The 8,830-nt window shown below is 35.6% G+C and overlaps 1 pseudogene; it reads right to left on the bottom strand.

The window, feature by feature from the left end:
• Window positions 1-1,862: 1,862 nt before the first annotated feature.
• On the bottom strand, window positions 1,863-3,864 carry LOC101702528 (signal recognition particle subunit SRP72 pseudogene; annotated as a pseudogene).
• Between the last annotated feature and the right edge of the window lie 4,966 nt (window positions 3,865-8,830).

Raw genomic sequence — 8,830 nt, 5'->3', positions numbered from 1 at the left:
AAAACTAGAATGAAGTGTGTTTGTAAAGTACCAGCTTCCCAGAGGCATACCATCATATGCTGGAAAATACCTTGGAGCTAGAGAAAGGATGAAAACATAACCCTAAAGTCTTATCCATGTCTATAATTTTATGCTTCAAAATACTAGAGTATCATACAATCAATTCCATAGATTCCTAGAAGTGATAATTACAAGTAGCAAACTCTGAAACACATTACTAGTAGAGCTAAGAACTGGAGAGTAATCTTCTATCTCCTACTCAGCTCTCCACTGGTTGCCAAACTGCAGAGGAGTAAAAGACTGTTATCTTGATAGATGAGCTGGAGAATCCTCACAGCTGTGTTGTGGAAATGTTCTCCATTTCCCTCATGATAACACTGAGTCATAAAAGGAAGAAATGAACATTTATTTGCCAACTCCACCTGTCTGTTGGGCCCACCATATCTATATTAGCATCAAGGGAACTTGTCTATAGTGCTGAAATTTTTAACAGTAGGAGAGAAGCAACTGTTCTTTCTTTTAAATTGTAGTTAAAGCTGGTTCCTTTTTTCATCCCAATCTAAATGATAAGAACTGAGACTTGGATGATTCATTTGTCAACATTAACATTTAGTAAAATGTTTGGAACCAAAAATCTCAAAACTTTTGAGCTTCATGTTTTTTAAAATGCAGAACTAGGATGAGAATCACTTCTGTTCTGAATATATGAAAGTCTTTTAATTAGAAAAGAGGAAGAAAAAAGAGGGTGTCCTGAGTTTATTAGATGAAATAAAGATCAAATAAAAGTTAAATAAAGATTCAAAAGCAACAACATTTCCTCTAAATTCAAGGTTCTGGGGCCTATCCTTTTCCTCTCTTAAATTTTTTTGATGAGTTTCCTATTTCTGACATCACTGTAATAACATTCCCTCTCATTATCAGAGAGGATTAATTTTGGAGTTGAGTAGGAAGTGAGTTTTCAATCTACCCATATTAACTGATGGACTGATTGAGGGGTCTGTGTTCTTTATATTTATATTTCCAATGAGCTCATCTGCTTCTTTTACATTTTTAGGTCTAGATATTTGATTGGCAAATTCTTCCTAAACATGGAACCCCTTTCACCCGAAATCCATACTCTTGAGGTGAACCATAGGTATGACCTAGTAGGACAATGAATGTGTTGTTCTTTTTAAAGCATAACACAAATTTCAAACAAAATATAATTAATACCAAAAGCAAAACAGGTTCTGTGGACCACAGTAGTAAATCAGACCTGGCATCTGTACTCACCACATTCACCATTTGATTGATAACTATGATTTTCCGACTCTCTCAATTACCCTGGTTTCATTACAGTGTGAGAAAATGTGCCAACCACTCATTATGTTTTTATTATGTTTCTAGTCTTGTGCTTACATATAATGCTTCAAGCTGGCTTTTTAGGAAAAGGATAGGTAAATAAACTACAACCAAAAGGAAAGAAAAATCAGTTTCTTCAATATGACCCCTTGTTCAGTATTGTAATGAATAAACACCAAAACACATACAAAAATGTACCATTATAACTGAGAAAACTGCAAAGCCACAGGCAATCTGTTTCAAATTCTACTGATGTTCTGATCCCATGGATATTTGGCTTGTTTATTCTTCTGCTAATAAAATCTCCTTTCTGATCTCAGTTGAACAGAGCCATTTCCAGTCCATGGTAATAATAATATCTTTCCTCTATACCTACCTGGCTACTGATAAATGAATAATGTAGTTTTTTGTTTGGTTTGGTTTTTTGTTTGTTTTTTTATGCTTCTCACTGTGTTACCTTTATTATGTTCCTAGTGTCACTAAGACTAGCTTAAAAACAGCCTGGACCAAGAATATTCTAATCACCAGCCGCCTTTTCCTCCTTTCTTCTTTTTGTGTTGCTGTTTCTTCTTTGTTTCTGGAGCCCCTGCAGGTTTCTGGTGTCTTGGGGGTATAATGTTACTTATAGAGGCAGATATGGTTGCTGCACTGCCGGGTCTTGGGGAGGTAGGAGGACTGCTCACAGTTTTACTGGCATCCAGTTCAGATGAAGCTCCTGCAGCTGTTCCCTGAGTCCCCTTTCCAATCTGATCCTTCTTTTTTACCCTTCTTTCTTTCTTCCTCGGTAGTAAGAACGTTCTTGCATTGGCAGCCATCTTTCTGGATCTGGGTTAACTTTTGGGTCGTAATTCTTAGGCACTTTTCCCTTCTTTTTCTTCTTTTTCAAATCTCCCTGACTTTGCTCCTTTGGCTGACTATCTCCAGTGACTTTTCCACCCTTCTTCTGAATGTACGTAGCACCAGGAGAATTTTCAAGAGCCTCGACATCTACTTTTAGAGACATACTGTCTGATGAGGGCAAGTGTTTACTAAGAGCTTTTGCTTTCTCTGGATCTACAAGTGAGTAAGCAGAAATAAGCTGTGCCAAGGTGTGAATATCTTTTGGATTTTGCTTCTATAGCTGTTCTAGGTCACTAATTGCCTCCTTTTTCCACCCATATTTGAGTTTGAAGTTTGTTGCTTCTCTTATCAAGGACAAATGAGCAGGAGATTTGGGCTGATGGTTTTGGTACCACTGGATAGCCTGTGTGAAGACCTCAGTGGCACTATCAATACCTTCCTCATGGCTGTACATGGTCACTAATGCAGATACCATGCCTGGTTTATGCTTTAACTCTTCTGTGCTTCTCAGAATTAGATATGCTTTGGATATATTACCTTGAGAAATTTTCAACTGTGCCATGGTCAGCGTAATGTCAGCTGCATTTTATGGATGCTAATCTGAAAATTCCTGAAGCAGCTCTATTGCTTTTGTGTGCTGCTTTTCCCGGCAGAGCTGGGCAGCTTGGATTAACACAGACAGGAGGTGCTCAGGACTTTGGGACTGTAAACCAGTAGATATTTTGCGGCATTGCTCTGCCTGGTTTGTGTACATAGCAGGTAAAGCTTTGTTAAATTCTGTTTCTTGGAAAGCTTAAACTCTACTCCTTCTGGGTTGGTTAATTTCACCTTCTTCTTAGAGTCAAAGACATTTTGGTCCTTATTAATAGTAATGATGTTATTTGCAATTACAGCTACTAATCCCGCATCTGTTGGCTTCAGTTTTATTATCTGATTGCAAAGCTGAAAAGCCTCCTCTGTACGACCCTGAAACTGCAGAATGTAGGCCATCTGACCATGAATGATGGCCAGTTCTGTCTGTGGGTCTTCCTCCTTTCCATCAGAGTCTTCAGAAAATGACTGGCAGCAAAGATCTTCAGCTTTCTGTAGGATTTTCATTGCCTCATTCAGCTGGCCTTGTCCAATCAGTGCACAGGCAGTGTTGTAGCACAGTTCGTGGGTGCCTTCTTGGAGGGCCAAGTTCTCTGGAACCACTTTTTCCCAATTGCTTTGAGCTGCAACAACTGCTGAAAGGTTTGTTTTCCTCTCTTCATCATAATCATCTTGGGAGTTTCTCACGAGATCTCTATACACAGCTAAGCATTCATCATAGCGTTCCGAACGGTATAACACTTGTCCATACAGCTCTTTTAGCTTGTCTGTCTGCTGGTTGACACTTTCTATTGTTTTCAAGGCATTTTCAATTCTGTTGAGCCTATACTCACAATATGCCTTCTCAAAGGAGAGAGAGTTATTGGCTAAAACTTTGGTATGTGTGTTGATGACATTCAAGGCTTCCTTGAAATTTCCATTCTGAATAAGGCAGACCACTTCACAGTGCAGGGCAGTTACAGCGTCCTTGTTGATCTGTAGTATCTTATTGATGGTCTTCAGAGCGTGCGTGAAGTCGCTGTTCTGTCCATAACGGTTCACTTCACTCCACAGCGCAGGCACTGAAACGCCCCCACTGCCGCCACTCGCCATCTTGGAGGAGGCCTGAATAATGTGGTTTTGAAGTGACCTTGAACTAAAGGAGTAACACTGAACCTTACGACTCTGGGAGCTTTTGAGCATTTAAAAAGTCCATGATATTTTAGTTATATAACGCTTGAATTCAGTGTACAAATCAGGTCTTCTCTTTCTGGACAGTAAATATTAAAATACATGGACTGTTTTCCTGAAACATCTTTAAGAGTTTGGACTCCCAAGCTTTGAGCTAGTAGCTTGGGAAATGATCCAAAACTTCTACAAATTCAAATGAAACTTCCTAACTCTGCTCACTAAATGCTAAGGGCAATTCTAAGGTAGAAGTAAATTCTGCTTGTTTGCCACCTTGTTCATATTGTGATCCAAAACATTATCAATACTCTAGTTTCTATCTTGCTTATATTTCCATGTACTACAGTCTTGGTGGAGGATTTGTTTCCAAGCATAAGTGAGATGTGTGTCAGAAAATGAATAGTCTAAATGGTGTCACTTGGAGATAAGAACATATTTCATTTACTTTTATTACAATATATATTAATAAGTACCAAGAAAAAAAAGAATAATCCTATGTGAATTCTATTTCCAATATAGTTATTGGTATTTTTGTTAGCATTTTTCTTCATCATTAACAACTAAAAGTAGTCTCTCCAACGACTCTGATTTTCTGCCCAATTCCCCAGCTGGACCTCCACCATCAACCATGTGTTGGGAGGGATTATAAAGGGGATATTCCTCTGTAACAGTAACAGTCTAACTTGAAAGCTCGAGGCTGAACCCCCTCTACATTTACCCCACATTTATCTCCTTTCTGCAAATCTGCTTCTTTTTCTCCCTGTCCATTCTTGCTTACTTCCTTCCTTATATTATTTGCATTCAGTCTATTTTCTGGACTATACAGCCAACTCTTTCAGTGATGGATATTTTCTAATGGACCTTTGTTGTCTTCTTGAGCCTAAACACAAAACTTTGATATATAAGCATATATTAAGTTTTTATGCATAAATAAATAGAGCTGAAAAATCTTCTATAACATTATTGAGCTAGGTTAATATAGAGTTCATTTATTAAGTTTTTGGTTAACATTTACTTATTTTGCACATTAAAATTGTATCACTTTCTCAAGATCATAAACTCTTTAGTATATTTTTTATAAACTAAAATGAAGTATACTTGTATTGAAATATGTCTATTTAAAATATTATTAGACAAATCAATGTATACATTAAAATCTTTGCTTGTTTTCTACATATTTGTATTCTTTTAAAAGCCATTCCTAAAGAACAGTGTTAGGAAAACACTTATCTTCCCTTTAAATTAATAGACCTATAGAAGACAGAATTGTCAATGAATGATTCTTTATTCACTGACACCACCAGATTTGGGGTTTGGTCCAGAATTTCAGACACAGTCTCTCCTGTATACATTTAGTAACTTCAAAATAATGACACCTGGATAGAAACCATTCATAAGAGAAAATACGAGGAATGACAAGGCAGAAGATATTCAGTTAAATAATATATACTTGATCATTTTGACATGTTCCCAGTAATATTGCATAATCAGTACTGTGCTTATGTACAAGTTTCCTATAGCCATACCCATTGAACGTGCCTGATCTTGTCTTATGCACAAAGTTCATAACTTTCAAAAAGCTCACTCTGCAATATAGTTGTGTTAGGACCCTGCACAGAAGTAGTTCATAATCCCTTAGTTCATAATAAACCACAGAGATATTTGAGATTAGATGGCAGGGGCCTTACCAATTCTTTTACAGGCTCGGGTGTGAATAATATAATATTCAGGCTGTGTGCGATTCCTTCTGGAATAAATCTAGCACAACTGCTTTTTCTTATGGGAATCTTACACTGAGGAGAAGAGGTAAGATGAAGCAACAAGGTTGGCTATGTGTCAAAACAGTAGTAGGAAGAACAGGCATAAGACATAAAGTCTTTTAATGATGATGGCACAATTTTAATTTGAGAAGATATTTACCTTATATTTTCATTCAGTTATTGTCACTGAACATTTTACACTGTTCTGAGTTCAGAAGTCAACAAACTCAGATTAAGCTCTTCCCTGAAAATCCAATGATGACCATAAACTCCAGAAATATTTCCTTTTCTCATGGAATTTAGAGTCTAGTAATCTTTAATTTGAAAAGTCATTCTAATTACTTACGTCTATATTATGTCGTGCTAGGTCAGGAATCAGCACACCATGGCTTGGAGGCAAAAATTATTCTTATAAAGTTTTATTGAAACAGTCATTCCTATTTATTTGCATATTGTCTATGACAATTTTTGTAATACAAAAGCAGTAGTCATGATAGAGGTCATACAGATTTCAAAATATTTACTGTTTAGCCCTTTATAGAAAAATAATTACTTACCCTTATACTAGGTAGAATGAAAATTTACAACTCTTTTACTTTTTTAAAGCTGTTTTTATTTTCCTCAATCCTTATAACACCCCACTGTGTTTTATCAGTGAGGAAATTGAGGCCCAGAATGCTTAAGTATTCTAACAACAACAAAATAATCACTCAGCCACCAAGAGGCAGAGTTGATATCAATACTGGTCTTCTGGTTAGGATGCAATTTAGAGTCTTTGCTGATTTATGCAGCTCTTTCTGCTAAACCAGGCCTGGGATAGATACCAGGGGTGTGTGTGTGTGTGTGTGTGTGTGTGTATGTGTGTGTGTGTAGGGGAGTATTCTCTGCCCCTAAGGGGCTTAACATAAAGAGTTTGGAAGCTCAAAGCATTCCCTAGACTTTAAGACCACCGAGCTTCTTTGGCATATGGAATTGGAAAGTTGTTCTCATCATATAAAGTAGAAAAGAGACTTTTAAAATGACTTCTCTCTATTTGCTATGTTCTTAGAGAAGCTGGTAAGAGAAAATTTTTTCTTATTTTATCTTCACGGATCTGTGTATGACACACTAGTACTGGACCCAAAGTACATCTCTGAGGACCAAGAAAAATGCATTATAGGTTTCTGTCTCCTCAGTATACAGCCACACATAATAGGCAGGTGGTCCTCCATAAAGCGTTTTTGAATACCACACATGTCCTACAGAACTTTGAGACAATTTGGCCTTGCAGAAGTACTTTATTTCCTCTGAATTTCACAGTCTAAAAATATTTCTTAGCATTGGATTCATAAAGTATTGCTTTGGTCTTTTAGCTACTTGCACAGAAAATGACTAACTGGCTATCTTCACATGAATTACTAGGAGTAGGGTTACGAGGTCAAAGGTATGATTATACAGTTGTAGTTACCTATTCAATATTTCAAAAAAATTTTTTCCAATAAGAAATCACTGTATTCCAGGCACTCTTGGAGACTGAGGCAGGAGGATCATAAATTTAAGTTCAGCCTGGCCAATTTTGTGAGAACTTGTATCAAAAGAAAATATTTTTTGAAAAGCTCTGAGTTCAATCCCCAGTAACACACACACAAAAAATAAAATAAAATAAAATACTGATAAGATGATATTGTGATACAATTTGTATTGTGCTTTCTTTCCCAAATTTCAGAGTAACCTTATCTTACTCTTCGAAGTAATGTTATCTTACTGATGAACACCAAATAAACTTCAATATTATACACAAAAAACTAAAGTATAAAAACAAAATGAGAGATTTGATTGTTTTTATGTGTTACCAAATAGCTAGTTTTTAAAAACTCAACAATGAATCGCTTTGTTTATATAACAAAAATATCTAGTTATTTAGAAGTAGACAAGTGTCTCCTTTATAAGGCTTTTTTAAAACAATGTTTCATCTGGCTATTATGATACTATGGAAATAGACCTTCTTCCCAATTTTAATATTAATTACAGAATAAGGACAAGTAGCAAATTTAGAACAACTTAAAATTGGAATAAAATTTACTTTTGTGAAAAGATAAACTGAGACATAATGAAATTTGAAACAGTTTATTTGAGCAGCTCATAAACTGAGCAGCTCCAAACCAAAGGTGGTTTCCAACTGCACTGGGGAAACAAGGGTAACAGTTTTTTGTGCACAAGTAAAGCAAATAAAACACATGGCTGGTTGGTCTAACTGACTTTGATCTGCTCAGGGATTCTTAGGCTGGGTCTCCATTTTAATTAACTTTAACACTGCAAACATTACTCTCAGTATAAAAATGATGATTCCTAGCTTATCATTTTAGGAACACTAAGGCTGTAAAGTAAAATTAAAAAGTATGGAATATTATTTTCTAGCAACTACTAAAATTATCCTGGAATCATTTGTTACATTTTACTAAGCCATGATTCCTTTGTTTATATGAATTGAATTTAAACACTGAAACATTATTCTCTCTTTTCTTCTGGTCTAGTTAACAGACACACATGGCAGTTAGTCTTACAGTAGTCATCTGGACTATACATTATCTGCTTAAAGTACTTGGAAGTAATTTGTAAGTAAGCAAGGCTTTCTGTTCCAATACAATTAGATAGCAGTAAGTTCTAGTGCTCCATAGAACAGTGGGGAATACTATAGTTCACAATAACCTATTATATATTTTATGAATAACTAGAAGAAGAGGTCTTGCAGCTCCAAACACAAAGTAATGATAAGTGAATGAAATTCTTAATTACTCTTATTTGGTAAGTACATATCTAAACATATACTATAATATCACATTGTACCCCATAAGCATGTACAATTATTTTGTGTCAAAAATTTTAAGCATGCTTTCTTCTTCAAGATTTCTAGTATCAAAATTCATGCAAACATTTTGTTTTCACTTGACACCATTTTGGATTCATCTATAAAATACAATCTTAGTGTGACGGCCATTGCTAATTGGAAACATAAAAACTAAATAATTACTTATGTAATTAAATCCCCACATCATTTTCTTCATTAGTATATTCTTGTTTAGGGAAATTGACTTTTGGTCTTTGTCTCAAGTCCCAGTTTTTATAGTATAGATTGGAACTCTAAAATAAAA

Source organism: Heterocephalus glaber, unplaced genomic scaffold (assembly GCF_053883595.1).
Source record: "Heterocephalus glaber isolate CG9 unplaced genomic scaffold, H.glaber_assembly_v1.0 deba00001454, whole genome shotgun sequence".
In the NCBI taxonomy this organism is placed as follows: domain Eukaryota; kingdom Metazoa; phylum Chordata; class Mammalia; order Rodentia; family Bathyergidae; genus Heterocephalus; species Heterocephalus glaber.
This window is presented reverse-complemented; position numbering and strand designations above follow the sequence as displayed.